This window comes from Taudactylus pleione, unplaced genomic scaffold, assembly GCF_031769625.1.
Source record: "Taudactylus pleione unplaced genomic scaffold, aTauple2 ptg000139l, whole genome shotgun sequence".
Lineage (NCBI taxonomy): Eukaryota > Metazoa > Chordata > Amphibia > Anura > Myobatrachidae > Taudactylus > Taudactylus pleione.
This window is the reverse complement of record NW_028284541.1, coordinates 4,307,197-4,326,599: the sequence shown is the minus strand read 5'-3', so window position 1 is coordinate 4,326,599 and position 19,403 is coordinate 4,307,197.

Sequence of the window (19,403 nt, the reverse complement as noted above, 5' to 3'; positions counted from 1 at the left end):
TAGTTACATTTTATTGTTTATACGCGTGACTCATGTTACAACAGAATGTACATAGGAACTGAGGAGACATATATCTATTTAAACCTGCTCTGCTAATTATTTTTTACAATGATTGTTATACTATACACTTCTAAGACCCTAAACTTATGATTGACACACAAACAAACAAGTTAATGTTAACCAAACTACTTAAAATCAATTTTTACATGTAACTCATGTTACATACAAATGTAACTCATGTTACATTTCTGTTCCAAGTCAAAGGGCTCTGATACAAATTACTCAAACCTCAAGAATCCACGTGAATTAATCAATGTAGGCCTGTTTATCTTCCTGATTAACTGGGAAGATGTATAAAATATTTCATCTGGTGATAATGGCAATTTCCAGTTGCCTCCAGCTTGCTCCATTGTGCTCACTAGGTATATTTACTAAAGGTCGGTTATGATCGATGCTTGGTCAATTTTTGGTTGATTTTGTATTCAGGGTCTAAATCATACATTTACTAACAGAACATTTTTGCCATAATTTTTTTAAACAATGTATAAAAAACATTTGTTAGTAAATGTGTGATTTAGGGGTATATTTACTGAAAGTCAATTTGGGTCGATTTTGTGTTTCAGGGTCTAAATCACACATTTACTTAGAGATGATTTTTGTTTTACATCGTTTAAATAAAAAGATGTCAGAAATCATCTGTTAGTAAATGTGTGATTTAGACCCTGAAACACAAAATCAACCAAAAGTCTACCAAACATCAACTTTTAGTAAATATTCCCCCCAAGTACTCAACAACTCCGATGTCCTTGATCTCACCTGGGTAACTCTTTCCATTCAACATAGAACCAGTCACCAACATTAACTACATCATCTGAAGTCACTGTGACAGTCACACAATGGCCCTCATTCAGAGGCGCTCGCAAAATGCGAGCGGTCGCTCTGAATGTGGGCGGCCGCTTGGGTTTTGAAGTGCGGCCTCCTGGTCGCTAGCTAAGCTGTGGGTTACTACCCACAGCTTTAGCGACCGACCAGGTTGATGGTCGCGATGGTCAAGACCATCGTGGCTTGCGACAAGACCCTAAGGTTGGGTCTTGGCAACCGCAAGCCCCAGGGAGCTTCCTGCTCTGATCGAGCAGGAAGCTCCCTACTGACATCACTGCTGATGTCAGTGCGGCCGCCCACAAAACGGCAGGCGTTCCTTAAGGAACGCCTCTGTTTATGAAACCACCCCCCCGCCACGCCTACAAAACAGGGCAATCTGTCGATCAACATCGACAGCCGCCCCTTTTGTAGTGATCTCCGGAGCAAGAGAATTTCTCTCTCGCTCTGGGGCTTGTGCACGTGCAGTGCAGCCGCTGCGCGTGCGCAGGGCCTAAACATCGACCCGCTTGCGAGCGTTCAGCGCTTGCGAACTGGTCTGAATGAGGTCCAATATACTACAATCTTTTAGCAGCATAAAAATACTAAAATATTAGAGGTTAAGTGAAATTTAATTTTCATGTATTGGGTCCTATATTTCACGGAATGGCCCATTTTCAAAACATTTCTGAGACTGTGCGTCTCAATCTCAAACTGCGACTGTGTGCACTGACTTTGAATGTGCGGAAGAAAATAAGTCGCTCAACTGTGTCCAACATCGGAAGTGCGTCAGACTCAGAATCAGGCCATTAATGTGTCACTTGTAAAAGGTTCTGGTAGGACAAACAGCATAGAAATTAAATTGATCACAGACTGCGCTAATAAGCTTTAATATACTATAAATCGCGGAATCCACAAGCATCAAAAACCAGTCATGTTATATATATTACAATTAATAAATAAAAAAATCAACATACAATTAGCACATATCTTATATCTTAAATTTCAACAATCAAACTCAATTGAGCATAAAATAGCTGGATCGGAAATACCACTTAATTAATATGTTTAAACATAACTTGTTAATCTAAATTAAATTGATTAGTGAGCACCTGATGGTGCAAAAAAAGTCCAGTTATATAAATCAATGTCCAAAGAAAAAATATTGATGAATAAAAAACATATAAAAAATAGTGTCCCATGTACAGTTCAACTGGTCAGATGACACTGCCGCTGTGTATCAATCGTACCTGTCCATAGCCTGCAGCGCTGCGGTATTAGTAGGAGGACGGCTATCCCAGAGACCGTCAGCGGGTGCTGAATGGAGATTGATGTTGCCTCAGCAGTCGCTGTTAACTCCTTTGGCGGCTGTTCAACCCACTAGACTTGCCGGGTTCAAGCCAATGTCTATATTAGCCTCCTTTATTGGCTATGAGACCGCCAAGCACAGCAGAGGAACGGCTTGTAAATTGCAAAGGTGGTACATCCAGGGCAAATCATCCGTATAAAGTTAACACCATATAATAAGGGAAGTCCTTTGACGCGTTTCGCCCCTTGTAACGGGGGCTTTTTGAAAAACACTTTCAAAAGGAAAGCAGAGAGGGGATTTTCTTCTCCTTAAGTCTTTGAATAGCCTGCAGTTAGCACAGAAGGGGTGACAACTACTTCTGAAAGTATGTACTTTATTTATTTTATTCTATTAGAATAGATCCACTTAAAAATCCACTAAAATTATTCTGACGAGTACAAACAAGCCCTATGAACCATTTTTCCTTGCCTTTTGGAAGCCTATAAAATTCTTGGAATCACTGTCGTCTAACGAATGTATTCAGAAGGTAATTATTAGTATATCCTTTATGGTTTTAGTAGGCAAAATACGATAACATCTGATAGAATAAAAATGTATGGGTTTCACAATCACATAATCTGATGGATGGTTTTTACAACAAACTTGCATACGGAAGGTCAGGGATACTTAACCTGGGGCTTTCCAGCTATTCTCATTGGGGACTACATGACCAATGCATACTTACGACTTTCCAAAACCTCTCTCCGGGAGCAGCCCGGGGAGGAGATGCTACTGACAGCTTCGGGGGGCAAGGCCGGACGGTGGACATCATTAGATTCCGCCCCTTCATGGAAAAAGGCCGTGATTCATAGGTCCTCGAGGAGGAGATGGGACTAAATGACGCGACTTGCATAATTTTAATGCCGCCCCCTCCCTACGGACCCGCAAATGCCCCTGTAAAATCTCCCGATCCTGCCCACTTCACTAGGAATGGGGTGGGATGTTGGCGATTTGCCCACTCTTCTGGAGGTGTGGGGGGCAACCTGAAAAATCGGGACCCTCCCGCAACTTCCGGGAAAGTAGGCATGTATGGACCAACATAATTAAAAACAATCTAAACATTCTTGGCAGTATAATCGTTTTTCACTGCCCTTAATCATATATTTTGAATTGGCAAACAATTCCTGGTTGAAATGTTCAGATACTCTCTGCATACAGTAAATGTTTTCAGCATCTCAACCACACGTTATGTTTTGCAAACGTTTCTGTGTTTCTTTTCTAAAGATTAAGCTTTTTTTTTTTTGCTTTATTGGATATAATCTAGCAGCAGATGAATATAATCTTTTAATCCAGTTAATGTAATCACAGCTACATCAGGCTGTGAGCCTTCTACAAAGGTGCTTTCAGAACTGTGTCACTTTGCCGGGTCTATTTAATCATAGGTAAAAAAGGAATATCTATCCTAATGTTTATGAAGTAATTGGATAATGCTATAATCTACCAATTACTGCTCAGAACATGGTCCTCCAACTTCTACAAAAATTGTCAATTTAATACACTTAAAAATTTGCATTTAACTGATGTATCATTTGAATCATTGATATATACATTATATTTATCATGTGATGCAGTCATGTCGAGATTTACAATGCCGACAAGCAATGTCAACAACACAATGTTGGCATCTGCTGAATGTCGACATGTTCAGAATGTCAACATTCAGCACGCACCAGAGGGCTAGGCTGCGGCAGAGGAGGACTACGGTAAGGTTAGGGGAGGGTTAGGAATTAGGGTTAAGGACACTGACCGCTGGAAGTGACGCCAGATCAGCTAACCACTAGACCTAAGACTAAGAAACATCGCCGGAAACGCCAGATCCGCCGAACCAAGTAAGTCATCCCTAGAATTCAAATCATGTCGGCATTTAATAATTGACTACATGATGACTTGAGTAATGTCGACATGTTCAATGTAGACATGCCGATACATTATCATGTGGACATAATATACCGAATTTCCGCTGTAACAAATTACTTTATTTTTTGCTTCTAAAAGTGAAATGATCATCAAGAATATACATTTTAGTGTGCTCGAAGTAATTAAAACCAGATGAGCATTGTTTTCGGGATTGGAGGCATGATGATTCATTCAGTTAGCCCTAGCCCACCCCCACACTGGTCACCTGCATCTCCCCACCGGGAAAATGAAAAAGTAGGTAAATAGGAGTTATAACTAAAAAAAACAAAAAACATTTAAATCAAGATCTCTGCAGCACTAAGGGTTCAGTGATTCCTGGAGTAAAAAAAAAATGAAAGAAAAAACATAGTATAAATAAATAAAGTACTTTAAAAAGGACCTGTAAGGTCTCCTTTCCCTACTTTCTCCTCTTACATGGTTACCGTTGTCGAAGCCGGATAATTGGCTGAGACAGGATCGGTTTAAAATTAAATCTGCACAACGCCATTTTGCAAATGGCAATGAGACGCCATTTTGCGACTGACCGCCCAGCGCCATTTTAGTGAATCTCGTCCATTATAAGTACATACAGCGATGCTATTATTTAGCATTGTGCGATTCCCATGCAATAGAAAGATGTTAAAACTCCTCATCATATAAATACAGTCACTAAAACATATAAAAATGATCAACCCTGCAAACCACGTACCATGGTCTACTCCACAAACACGTAGGCGCACAATGCTAACTAGCGTCTTTTCTCAATACCCCAATACTTACACACTGCACACTTACATAAAAGGTTCCCTAGAATTAAAGTGTAATTTTCAAGGTTTATTCAGTATTAGTAATGTTGTGAAATAAATGTTATTTGATATCTAAGGTTTAGTACATGGTAAGCAGACCGTGTTTGGTGTTGTACTGATCCACTGTGTCTTTGCAGATTTCCGGTATCATCGGTGAGAAGATCGCAACATGTGTCTGCAAACTATGGACCATAGAGAGTTAAACATTAAAATGTACTCTGTAATGTAGCCAGCTTAGATTTATTATGCTGCAGGAAAAAGGACACAAAGGGCTGTTGGAGGCTGGACTGTGTCCATACTAGGGGTGTGCACCGGCCACTTTTCGTGTTTTGTGTTTTGGATCTTTCTTCGTGTTTTGGATCTGGATTGGTTTTGCCAAAACCACCCTTCCGTGTTTTGGGTTCTGGGTTTTGTGTTTTGGATCTGTATTTTTTTTTAAAAAAGCATAAAAACAGCTTAAATCACAGAATTTGTGGGTTTTTCTGCTCCTATGCAATTATTAACCTCAATAACCTTCATTTCCACTCATTTCCAGTCTATTCTGAACACCTCACAATATTGTTTTTATGGCCAAAAGATTGCACCGAGGTAGCTGGATGAATATGCTAAGCGACACGAGTGGGCGGCACAAACACGTGGCCCATCAAGGAATGACACTGCAGTGGCAGACAGGATGGCAGTTTGAAAAACTAGGCCCCAAACAGTACATACTGCAAAGAAAAAAAAGAGGTGCAAGATGGAATTGTCCTTGGGCCCTCCCACCCACCCTTATGTTGTATAAACAGGACATGCACACTTTAACAAACCAATCATTTCAGCGCCAGGGTCTGCCACATGACTGTGGCTGAAATGATTGGTTCGTTTGGGCCCCCACAAAACAAGCTGGCAATTAATGTGTCCCTGCACAAACTGGCTCTATGGAGACAAGATGTCGTCCTCATCCTCCTCATCCACCGATTCCTTGGATAAAACAGGAAAAAGGGATTTAGGTGTCCCTGGACTGCTTACGGTCTTAGCCAAAGTTTCTGAACTTGACAGTAACTTTTTATGAACGCTCTGCAGGTGCCGTATAAGGGAGGATGTTCCTAGGTGGTTAACGTCCCTACCCCTACTTATTTCACCTTTACATATGGTACATATGGCAAGACAGTTGTTGTCCGGATTTGGATAGAAATATTGCCATACCAAAGAGGTGGAATGTTTGGTCTTCTGCCCAGGCATGACCGTGATGGGCTTTTTCATCCCACGGACAACAACTGTCTCCCCCGGAGCCTGATTTAAACAAACCACATCACCATCAGAATCCTCCTCGCCAACTTCCTCCTCAGCGCCAGCTACACCAGTATCATCATCCTGTTGTACTTTAACAGTGACATCTTCAATTTGCATATCAGCAAGTGGACTGTGGGCGCTCCTTTCAGCACTTGCAGGGGGCGTGCAAATGGTGGAAAGAGCCACCTCTTCCCGTCCAGTGCTGGGAAGGTCAGGCATTGCAACCGCCACCACACTTGGACTCTCCTTGGGGATTTGTGATATCTCCTTAGAACGCAGTTCTTCGCTGTGCTTTTGCCAGCTTAACTCGTTTGATTTTTTTAGCGGGAGGAGGGCTTCCATCGTCATGTGAAGCTGAACCACTAGTCATGAACATAGGGAAAGACCTTAGCCGTTCCTTGCCGCTCCGTGTCGTAAATGGCATATTGGCAAGTTTACGTTTCTCTTCAGATGATTTAAATGTTTTTTTTCAAGGTCATTTTCCTGAACTTTGTCATTTGGGATTGTATGTGCCCTCTACTATAACATTGGGCATCGGCCTTGGCAGACGACGTTGATGGCATGTTATCGTCTATGTCATGACTAGTGGCAGCAGCTTCAGCACTAGGAGGAAGTGGTTCTTGATCTTTCCCTATTTTATTTTTATCAGAGAAAGTTTGGTCCTCCATTTATGTTATATTGATATATACGTGCGGCTAAGGCACACACAAACACAGAAAATAATTTTTTATTTTTGTTGGAGACTAGTGCACTTTGTGGGTTACACCACCCTTTAAGAAATGAGCCAGCCGGCCCTTTACTTATGGGACACAGGCGCACGCTTGGCGCTGCTCCTTTGTTGATGCACGTGCAGCCACAGTGCACACAATTCACAAACACAGAAAAAAATTTTTTATTTTGTTTGGAGTGCCCTTTGGGGGTTACAGCACCCTTTAGCGGTCAATCCAGCCGGCCCTTTATTTATGGGACACAGGCGCCTGCTTGGCACTACTTTGTTGATGCACGTGCGGCTACTGCGCACACAATTCACAAACACAGAAAATATTTTTTTATTTTGGTTGGAGTGTACTTTGGGGGTTACAGCACCCTTTAACGGTCAAGCCAGCCGGCCCTTTACTTATGACACAGGCGCACGCTTGGCACTACTTTGTTGATGCACGTGCGGCTACTGCGCACACAATTCACAAACACAAAAAAATATATTTTTTTATTTTGTTTGGAGTCCCCTTTGGGGGTTACAGCACCCTTTAGCGGTCAATCCAGCCGGCCCTTTATTTATGGGACATAGGCGCACGCTTGGCACTACTTTGTTGATGCACGTGCGGCTACTGCGCACACAATTCACAAACACACAAAAAAAAATTTTTTTATTTTGTTTGGAGTACCCTTTGGGGGTTACAGCACCCTTTAACGGACAAGCCAGACGGCCTTTTACTTATGGGAAACAGGTGCACGCTTGGCGCTGCTCCTTTGTTGATGCACGTGCAGCCACAGTGGACACAATTCACAAACACAGAAAAAATATTTTTTTCTAGCACTTGGGGGGAGCACCCCTGACGGACAGAGCACCCCCTGGACAACACTACAGCACTCCTTTAGGACTGGGACACTGCACAGGACTTTGGAGTGGACACAGCCCCTATGGACTTTGAAGTAGTGGACACAGCCCCTATGGACAACAGCAGCACAGCGCAGCACAACACTACACTACAACACTACACTACACAGCCCAGCCAGCCCTAACTCCCACCCTCCCTCTTCACTGTCCACAGCCGAGTGAGAAAATGGCGCCGACGCGGGTACCTTATATAGGATCCAAAACCCGCGAGACCCGGAAGGCGGGATGATGACGTTTTGCCTCGATTTCAGATCCGAGTCAGGCGGGAAAAGTCGAGCCTGACTCGGATCGGGGGGGCTCGGATTTCAGAAATCCAAACCCGCTCACCCCTAGTCCATACGAACTGACCTATGATCTATACTGTAACAGAAGAACCAGGAAGAAGAACCAATGGAATCATACCAAACTGTTCTATTGTATTGTCTATCTCTGTAAGAGTATATATGTAGGCTCTCTGAAACTAGATGCCCAGTCTTCTTGCTTTGCTGTTGACGGAGGTTTCTACTTTGATGCCGGGATCTGGGTCCAGAGCGTGTGCGTATGTAACGACTGTGCCTTGGGTCTGTATGATTTATTTGCGCTAATTGTATTTAGATAACAGCGTGTAACTATCTGTTTTTATATTGAATAATAACAACTTTTTGTGCTTTGGAACCACAATCAAAGTCTGAAAGCAATTATTTCTTGTGCGACTCATAACGCTAAACAGCGACAATTATTTTAGAGTGTATAGGTAGGTAGGAATCGATAGTTGGGGGCTCGCAGTGTGAAATCACGCTACCAGTCATACGATAACACTCGGTCAGCGATCTCTCAGCAAAAGGGTGGAGGCGCCATAGCCGGAGAACGCATTGTGCCTTCGAAAATCTGCTACCACTTTGTTGCTGAGAGTCCGCTACCCGTTATTATGTGGCTCAAGGAGCCCTGATTAGAATTCAGGGACAAGGGAGGAAAAAGTTTGTTTTCCTTCGTTGATAGAATTTTATGTTAAAAAGGGGAAGTTGCACAATAGCGTAAGGGTAATAATACGTGTGGTGTAGTAGTCGCATTATTGTGTATGCGACTAGTCGCAGAATAGCGTATACATATTTCCTGTATTGCTGCCACGTGTTTCAAACAAAGCCGTTGAGATTGCATTGTGATATTGATAGATAGCATTGTTGTAAAATATCTTGATCAGTGTTGCCATAATCTGGGAAAACGTGTATTTTTCTGCGCAGGAAAGGGTGTGTAACAGTGAATATTTGTTGGTAGGGGTAACATGTTCCCTAGTTAAGGGTATCGTTAAGGGTATAGTTAAGTTCTAGGCGCCTGGTGTTGGCCTAGTGGCTCGGTAGTAGATACCGCAGTCTATACACATAAGCAGGTGTAGTTGTTGTCTTTGTTGTAGGTTCGGCTCTCAGTGTGATTGCAGTATTCAGAGATCAGTTAGGGTTATTTGAGCATTGTAATTGAACCGCACAGTTGTGGCAAATTGTGATTGTGAACTGAGTAGAGGGTAGACGAAATCACTGAAAAGGGTAGGTGTTATTGGAATGCCTACATGCTAGCAGTTGAAAGGTAGTCAAAAAGGGATTAGGTGCGTGGAAGCAGCCTTGTTATTCTTCCATAGGTGTGTGGGCTCATCCTGTATATCGTCCACAAGTAAGTGGAAGTAGCCTTGACGTTCTTCCACCAGTCTAAATCTCTATTGAAAAGCTTAGGGTTCTCCCAGGATGCGGTAGAGATGTTAGATGATGCGCTGCTGTTGGAAGCGCCACTTAGGTCGGCACAGCATCTTATGCATACTAGGTAAGGTGCTTATGCAACTAGGTACTGTGATGTATGGTTTAAAATGACGATGAAGTGTTATACCGTTTCCCAGAATTGGCAGCTGTGATAAGGAGGTATTGAACAATGTCCGAGATAGCATCTGTATGGTGCGCTCTTGAATGAAAAAGGTAAAATATAACGAGTGTTTAAAGTTGTGGCAGCGTGACGGGGATGCATGGCTTAAAGGTGTGCACGCGACGCAAACTAGCATCACGAGCACAATAAAGGAGAGTGCACACGTGGCGCTAAACTGCGGTGCATGCGCGCCTCAGAATAGTGCGCACGCACGGCAAGGTAGCATTGCGGAAGGTATTGCCAGTGGTTCACGCGCACCACCACCTCCCTACGCGAATGGAGGTGTAGGTACAGTCTATGTAAAAACCCATAAAAATGTAACAAGTAACTTGTACCCTCTCTTGAGTAATCACAAAGAAAATGTTTATGATGCGGATGATGAACCTGTTATGTCTGCCATTTCCCATGCTGTACACATGTTAGATGCTCCATCACAACAAACACGAGTGGTGGCCTCATCTTCATCAGTGATAGTACAGGAAGTGTTAACATCCACTCCACCCGTAGAGGAAGTTGTTAAACATATACGTAGCAGTAATAGACTAAATCCCCAGCCAGGTAACAAGGTCAAAAGTAGCAGTGCGGACGGTCTCCATCCCATCCGGACAATAACTGTTCCAAATGGGAATGCGGATGCAAACGGTGTAGTGCCCACAAGGGAGGTAGCAATGCATTGACCTTGGACAAGAGCTGAGCTAAATTCCATAATGAATGATTTCCCTGACCCTAAAAAGGAATTAGCAAAATGCCAAAAAATTTAGAAAATTTGGATAATGCTCACGAGCCAACCAATAAGGATTGGCGAGTGGTGTTAAGGGCTTGTCTTCCACACAATACCGACGTGAAAAAGTTTATCACAGATTGCGTATTGGATGGAGATGGTCCCTTAACAGACGAGGGTAACCAAGGTAACATTACCCGCATAATAACTCAATTGGGTGTATATTTTCCAGTAGTAGTTAACTGGAGTAAAATTTTCACCATAAAACAAAAAGAGAGTGAATCTGCAGAAGATTACTCTAACCGAGCTCTGCAGGCTATCACCCAGTACACTGGGATAGAGGATATTAAAGATAGCACTCATCACAGGGGAATGATCATCACTGTACTTATAGATGGTCTAAAAGATAATCTAAAGACCAGAGTTCAGACCTCACTACCTGGCTGGAGAGGAGTTACTGTAGACACACTCATGGAATCAGCTATTGAACATGATAAAAACATCCTCAAAAAGAGAGAGACCCAGAGCGAGAAGCTAATGGCTGTTAGTATTCAAGCTCTAGAAGGAATGACTGTAACATCACAGCCACCAGACACACATGCACTTGCACAGTTACATGTCCTCACCAATCCTGCACCACCTCAAACACAGTCATATCCCACTTATCACACACAGCCTCAAAACCCATACTATCCACAACCACCATATTACCCTCAAAATCCTTATCCTCACCCACAATCTTACTCTACCACTCAACCCACACAGCAACCCTTTCACCCACCCCTCACGAAGGTGCTTTAACTGCAACCAAGTGGGACATGGAAGTAGGAACTGTAAGGTGAAGAAGGTAGGACCCCCTAACCAGGGAGTTCCTGGATATCCTCATAAGGGATATACACAGAGTGCAGGAAATTTCCAACAGTCACCAACTCCAATTATGGCCTTAAATGCTGCATTGGAGAGTGAAAGTCAACGCTAGGGGTCAGGTCATACCTGTAGTCTACAGATAGTCAGGTTAACCTCCCGTTACTAGGGAAGAACCGGTAATGATGGTAAATGTAGCTGGTACTAAATATCCTTTTCTTGTAGACACAGGGGTGACCAGATCAGTGATAAAATCTCCCGATAATTTACAGGTGACCAGCGAGGCAGTACCAGCAATGGGTGTAATGGGTAAAGTGCAACATTATCCTTTAACCAAATCCACAGAGGTCACTATCGGGCCATTGCATACCAGGCATTCCTTTCTCCTGGCAGCAGCGGCTCCTACTAACCTACTGGGAAGGGATTTGTTATGTAAGATGGGATGTTTCATATATTGTGATGGTATATTTCTAAATATCCCAGAGAGAGTTGCGTACGAGGTGAGGGATATTTTGGACACTCCCCAAAGGATAATGTATCACTCTACCAGTTCAGGTAAAAACCCATCTCAGGTAGATCAAATGTTATCCCAAATTCCAGATTCACTTTGGACCAAGGATGGACAGGACACTGGATTAATGGCAAATGTTGCTCCTGTAATGGTAAATCTAAAAAGCGGCAGGCAAGCTCCAAAAATTCCCCAGTACCCATTAAAACAGGAGGTAGAGGTAGGGGTTTATGCCATGATTGAGCGGTTATTACAGCAGGGAATTTTAGTCCATACAGCAAGTGTAGCCAACAGTCCCATCTTTCCTGTGACGAAGAGTGGTGGGAGGGGTTATAGGCTGGTACAAGAGCTTGGAGGGGTTAATAAGGTGGTAGAGAGCCAATTTTCTATAGTGCCAAATCCAGCGGTCATTATATAAATTTCATGGGGATGGCTTCTTCTATGCGGTTTTTGTTAAGTTTAACCTACATTTAACAACAACACAACATTATTATTCCAAAATCTGGGTTATTTACAAACGCACTACCAGTAAAATATCAGCATGAACTAAATTACATTTGAACAATACAACACAAGCGGCCACAACCATCAGAAGAAAATTAACATACAGCGATTGACAACGATTGACTCGATCGCTAGCTGCAATCACTCGCTAGCTAGAGGAGGTGCATTGTTCACGTATGGGCGTCACTCTGGTTGCGACCGACCGGCCGATTGCTTCCTTTTTCAGTTTCTTGGTCGTTAGGCGTACAACCGAGCGGCCGCTTACGACCGACTCTGAATGAGGTCCTTAGTCTCTTCCTCAAAGCCCGATCGTGTCATACACACAGAGGAATCAGAGCAGGCTTTCCTTAATCTTAAGGATAGTCTGACAAGAGCACCTGCATTGGGAATACCTGATTATGAAAAGCCTTTTGATTTGTATTGTACGGAAGCTGATGGTTGTGCAGCAGGTGTCCTCACACAAAAACATGGTGATGCCAGTAGGCCCGTAGCATACTACAGTGCACAATTGGACACTGTGGTAAGATCACTCCCAACGTGTTTAAGAAGTGTAGCAGCAACTGCTCTATTGGTCAGTAAGAGTGAGGATGTGGTTTTAGGCCATGATATGATTGTCTATACTCCCCATGCTGTATCTGCTTTGCTAAACTCTGCCCAAACCAGACATGTCTCCTCACCTAGGTTCACAAAATGGGAACTGGCCCTAATAGCACCTGCAAACATCACCATCAAAAGGTGCAGTACGTTAAACCCAGCTACGTATTTACCATATGTGCAACATGATGCACAAAGGGTGGAGAGAGGTGAGTCGCTGGTGAAAGGTGAGTTTTGCAGGTAAATTGATGCACATGATTGTATGGAATATCTGAATCAAACTTTTACTGCAAGACCTGACATACAGGATACACCTTTAGAACATGTAGATGTGACATTTTACACGGATGGGAGCTGTCATAGACAAACTGCCACTGGAGAGTTATGTACAGGTTATGCTGTGGTAAATGACGAGGACATTATAGAAGCCGAACCTTTAGGCCCACCACACTTGGCCCAAGTGGCGGAACTGGTGGCATTAAGGAGAGCGTGTGAGTTAGCGAAAGGTAAATCTGCTAATATCTACACTGACTCTAGGTACACCTTCGGGGTGGTACATGATTTCGGCGCTTTATGGCATCTGAGAAAATTTATGACAGCAGCAGGTACAAAAAAATTGCACATTCCAGACATATAAAAGGACTACTGACAGCAATCCAATTGCCCAAGGCAGTGGCGGTAATTAAGTATAAAGCCCATACATGTGAGGATGATCCGGTGTCACTGGGCAACAACAGAGCAGACAAAGCTGCAAAATGGGCAGCAGGGTTAAAAATGAATGTACCAACTGAACAAATTATGACTTTTCAAACGATTGATATGCTGAAATTAATTGAGATGCAAAATTTGTGTTCCATTCAGGAAAAGGCAGTCTGGAAGTCCAAGGGATGTGGGCAAGAGTCCTCTGGACTCTGGAGAGATGGACAAGGTAAGTCAGTGGCTCCCAAGGCGTACTACCCAAGCCTGGCTGAGGCAGCGCACGGTCTGACTCACCTGGGAAAGCAAGGTATGTGTAAATTGGTGAGAGCATACTGGTGTGCACCGGGTTTTTTTTCTCAAGCGGAAAAGAGAGCAATGTCTTGTCTGACCTGCTTGAGGAAAAACATTGGGAAAACGATCCCTACCGAACCATCCCACATTCCTCCGACCGACAGACCTTTTCAGGTAATACAAATTGATTTAATCCAATTACCACCCTGCAGGAATCTCAAGTATGTTTTAGGGTGCACTGATGTGTTTTCTAATTGGGTTGAGGCATACCCAGCTGCCACTAATACTGCTGCGTTTACTGCCAAGAAAATTGTTGAGGAGTTTGTATGCAGATACGGTATCCCTAAAATTATTGAGAGTGATAGGGGTACTCATTTCACAGGTGATGTTTTCCAAAATATGTGTAAGTTGATGGGTATTAATAGTAGACTTCGTACCCCCTAACGACAACAAGCCTGTGCCAAGGTGGAGAGGATGAACGGGACTATTAAAAACAAATTAAGTAAAATCATGTCGGAAACTGGACTGGGTTGGCCAGAAGCACTGCCACTTGTCCTTCATAGTATCAGGACAACTCCTAGACCCCCTCTCAATCTGTCCCCCTTTGAAATAGTTTGGTAGACAACCTCATTTGATTATAAGCCCACAGGAGGACTTGAAAAGTAACAACGAGGTAACTGTAAGGTATCTAATAAAAATGAGTAAACAGTTAAAACAGCAACAGTAGAAACTGAAATTGTTGTCACATGATATGCCTGAAACAAACTGTCATGATGTTGAACCTGGAGAATTTGTTATGATCAGGAATTTCTTGCGTTCAGGTTGTTTGACTGATCGGTGGAAAGGTCCGTATCAGGTGTTGCTGACAAGTACAACTTCATTAAAGGTGGCGGAGAGGGATACCTGGGTCCCTTCCACTCACTGTAAGAAGGTCAACCAACCAGTGGAGAAACAAGGCGGAATCGATGCAGATAATGTAGACCTGTCGATTGCGAGTCTGTTCTGGGAAGGTTAAAGGTTACAGTGAGATACCTGAGCTAAAGAAATTTGTAGATCAGTGTTTACAGCAATGGATTGGCCTGCAGTGGTTATCTTTGTGTTTTCTCCCAGAGTCCTCATTATCTTGGGTTGTTTCGGGATCTCTGGTTTCTGTAACGGAGGACAGAGGACGGAGAGGGGAGCTGATGGTGATATCAATGAAATGGAGTCAGGAGAAGGAGTGCTAAACTTACCGGGAGAGTGTCTGACCAAACCCAGTACAGTAATTGTTAAGAGATCTGCTATTCTGGATACTCAGAGACAGTGTGAAGGTCTATCATCTGAGGATTATTGTATGTGTGAGTTCTGTGGGTCCGTAGTCAACGAGAGATGCATCCAACAGTGCCAACCTAAGTATAACCAGTAATGGGGTGGGTATCCTTTAGAGGATTATCATACCATGGTGGGCAAAATTTTTAACCAAACCGACTGTTGGGTGTGCTCTCACGTGCCCCAAGGACAGCATAATGTAAGATTAGTGCCATTCCCATTAAATGTCTCTGAAATTTTAGAATTACAAAAAGGGAAGACACTGGATGGAAAATTTCTTAACACCAAACCACCCCATTTTAAACTCCACCAGTACCAGGTAGATAAAACACTTAAGTTTAAACATCACCAACTCCAATGAACCAGGAAGTTGGGAGATGACTGGGAATAATCAGACGAAGACCTTCTCACTAAGAGCTGATCGTGAGCCTATGAATTATGAACTGTTAAGCACAATTAGGTCAGGTGGAACACTTCTGGTATAAATATACACTAAGTGACACCAAAGAAATGGTTGCATAATACCAGAAGGGTACTGTGCTAGGGTTATACAACCAGAAACATGTATTAGCCAGATGGGAGAACCTGAGATAGGATCATTTGTGAGGGAAATGTGTTGGATGATCATGATGCATTCTATTCCTTATGTTCTCCCCGATGATGTATATTTTATATGTGGAAGGAAAGCGTATAAGTGGCTCTCTCCGAGTTCCGAAGGTTTGTTATTTGAGAAGAGTAGTTCCAGAAGTTATGACCCTTACGCATGGTGAAATGCTTGTTATTCATAAAAACACACCATCACCATATCTTCACACACAGTATGAACACAGATACAAAAGAAATATGATACCTGGTGACGTGCATAAAGCCACACAGTTAATTAGTGGGACAACTGGCTTTCAAGTTTTGGTAGCATTGGATCCCACCAGGATTGCTCGGGGTGCACTAAATTTTACATATATCTAAGATCTTGCTAAATTAATAGATAATATCACCGAGATGTATGATGACACATTCAGATGTACAGGTAGGGAGTTGCAAGCTTACAAGAAAGAACTCATGACACAAAGACTAGTGTTAAATTATTTAACAGCTGTCACTGGAGAGTATTGCGTAACTTTGGCCACCCAATTTGGTGTAAAATGTTGCACTTACATTACAAACGATACCAGCGATCCCAAGGAGGTAATAGACTGGAAGATAGATGAAATTCTGCAGTTAAAATGGGAATTTAGAAAGAACCATAATGCTTCAGTGGAGTAGAGGAGAAGGTAGAGGAATGGTTTTCTTGGTTCAACCCAGTGAAATGGTTCTCAGGTCTATGAGAGTGGGTCCAGGAAATTATTGCGAGCATAGGTAAACTCCTGAGCCTCATACTAGTTGTCATCATAGTAATTGGCTTATGTGTCAGGTGTGTTCCTACTGTGTTGAAATGTGGAAAATGTAAAGATAAGGTAAACCAGAAGAATGAAATTATGATGGTGGTCAGTAGTAACAATATGAATACTGAGGTAAATGTAGGACTGCATTACAACCCTGAACTAGAAGGTACCATCATATGATGTATAAGATTTAGACATGCATGAAATGTGTTATTAAAATGTTATTTTAAAACATCTTAAATAATGTAAGTCCCTATTCCCCTTCAAGACTTCCTTTATAGGATTGGTGCATCCCCACATCTTTCCTATGATCTCCCAAGATCCGCGGTGTGCGTATATGGGTAGTTTTATGTCCCCTCCTAGAGACACATTATCGATGGTTTAAGAACCACCTTGTGCCATCCCATAATATAACATAAAATAATATGCCATAATGTAAGCCTAAATAAATTTTAAAATCAGAGTATGATAGCATAGTGTTTGCTATCAAAGGGTGGACTGTTGAAGCTGGATAATTGGCTGATACAGGATCGCTTTAAAATTAAATTTGAATGTCGCCATTTTGCAAATGGCATTCAAACGCCATTTTGCGTTGGCCGCCCAGCGCCATTTTAGTGAATCTCGCCCATTATAAGTACATACGACGATGCTATTATTTAGCGTTGTGCGATTCCCACGCAATAGAAAGATGTTAAAACTCCTCATCATATAAATACAGTCACTAAAACATATAAAATGATCAACCCTGCAAAACACATACCATGGTGTACTCCACAAACACGTAGGCGCACAACTCTAACTAGCGTCTTTTCTCAATACCCCAATACTTACACACTGCACACTTACATAAAATGTTCCCTAGAATTAAAGTGTAATATTCAAGGTTTATTCAGTATTAGTAATGTTGTGAAATAAATGTTATTTGATATCTAAGGTTTAGTACATGGTAAGCAGACCGTGTTTGGTGTTGTACTGATCCACTGTGTCTTTGCAGATTTCCAGTATCATCGGTGAGAACATGTGTCTGCAAACTATGGACCATAGAGAGTTAAACATTAAAATGTACTCTCTAATGTAGCCAGCTTAGATTTATTATGCAGCGGGAAAAAGGACAAAGGGCTGTTGGAGGCTGGACTGTGTCCAGACGAACTGACCTATACTGTAACAGAAGAACCAGGAAGAAGAACCAATGGAATCATACCAAACTGTTATATTGTATTGCCTATCTCTGTAAGAGTATATATGTGGGCTCTCTGAAACTAGATGACCAGTCTTCTTGCTTTGCTGTTGACGGAGGTTTCTACTTTGATGCCGGGATTTGGCTCCAGAGCTCGTGCGTATGTAACGACTGTACCTTGGGTCTGTATGATTTATTTGCGCAAATTGTATTTAGATCACAGCGCGTAACTATCTGTTTTTATATTGAATAATAACTTTTTGTGCTTTGGAACCACAATCAAAGTCTGAAAGCAATTATTTCTTGTACTACTCATAATGCTAAACAGCGACAATTATTTTAGAATGTATAGGTAGGTAGGAATCGATAGGTAGGGTAACGTTCTCTCTATGGACTCTATTCAGCAATAATTTTTTTTAACTTAAATACAAAAATCGTTTACGCATTTTTTAAGTATTACCACTATTCAGCAATGGGTTAATGGAGAAGATAAGTAGTGATATGGTAAGAACTTACCCTTGTTATCTATTTTGCTACGAGGTCCATAGTGTCCACAGGAAACCTTGGGGTATAGGTGATGACGAAGACATCCGGGCACCATGCAGTTAAATTATTTCTCCCAGGATGCAACCGGGCCTCCCTCTATGCACCGCTCCCGGGCCGGAGGCTCCTCAATTACGTAGCAAGCCGGAGGCCGGAGGAGGATAAAAGAGAGAGAAGAGAGTCTGGACTACACTAGAATCACATTCTCACACAGAAGGAGACGGAAAACCGGTGACCAGAGCGAAGCCCATCTGAAGCACAGGTGTGTCAGGGCGGGCACCCTGTGGACCCTATGGACCTCATAAAAAAAGAGATAACAAGGGTGAGTTCTTACCATATCTCTACTTTTCTACTTCAGGGTCCATAGAAGGTCCACAGGAAACCTTGGGGATTCCCAAAGCAAGGGCGGGGACACTCCTGTGCAGAAAGGAGAATCCACCGCTCGAAGGAAGCATCCTGAGTGGCAAAGGTATCAAAGGCATAATACTTCAAAAAGGTCTGGATAGAAGACCACGTGGCTGCCTTACAAAGCTGTACAGCTGAGGCACCACGACTAGCTGCCCACGAAGGGCCTGCAAACTGAGTAGAATGAGCAGTAACAGAGGGTGGGACTGAAGGCCCTCATGAATGTAAGCCTCAGAGATAGTCATGCGAAGCCATCTAGCCAAAGTTTTTTATTGGCTGGCCATCCTCTCTTGTGGAAAGAACAAACAAGGAGTCTGATTTCCGAAGCGAATGGTACGATCCACATAAATCCTGAGGGCACGTACCACATCCAATGAGGCCTCTCCTGCCAAGAGGTCTGAGGAATTAAAGGCCGGGACAATAATTTCTTCATTAATGTGGAAACTAGAGACCACCTTAGGAAGGAACCCAGGGCGAGTTCGAAGCACTGCCCTGTCCCTATGAAAAACTAGAAATGGGGAACGACAAGAGAGAGCCCCTAAATCAGAAACGTCTGATGGAAGCAATGTAAAGAAGAAAAACAGTCTTGGCAGTAAGCCATTTGAGATCGACTGAGCCCAGTGGTTCAAATGGAGGGCTCTGGGGAGCCTTAAGGACAACAGCCAAATCTGAAGGCGCTACAGGAGGGACAAAGGGAGGCTGGATACGAATGACCCCCTGCA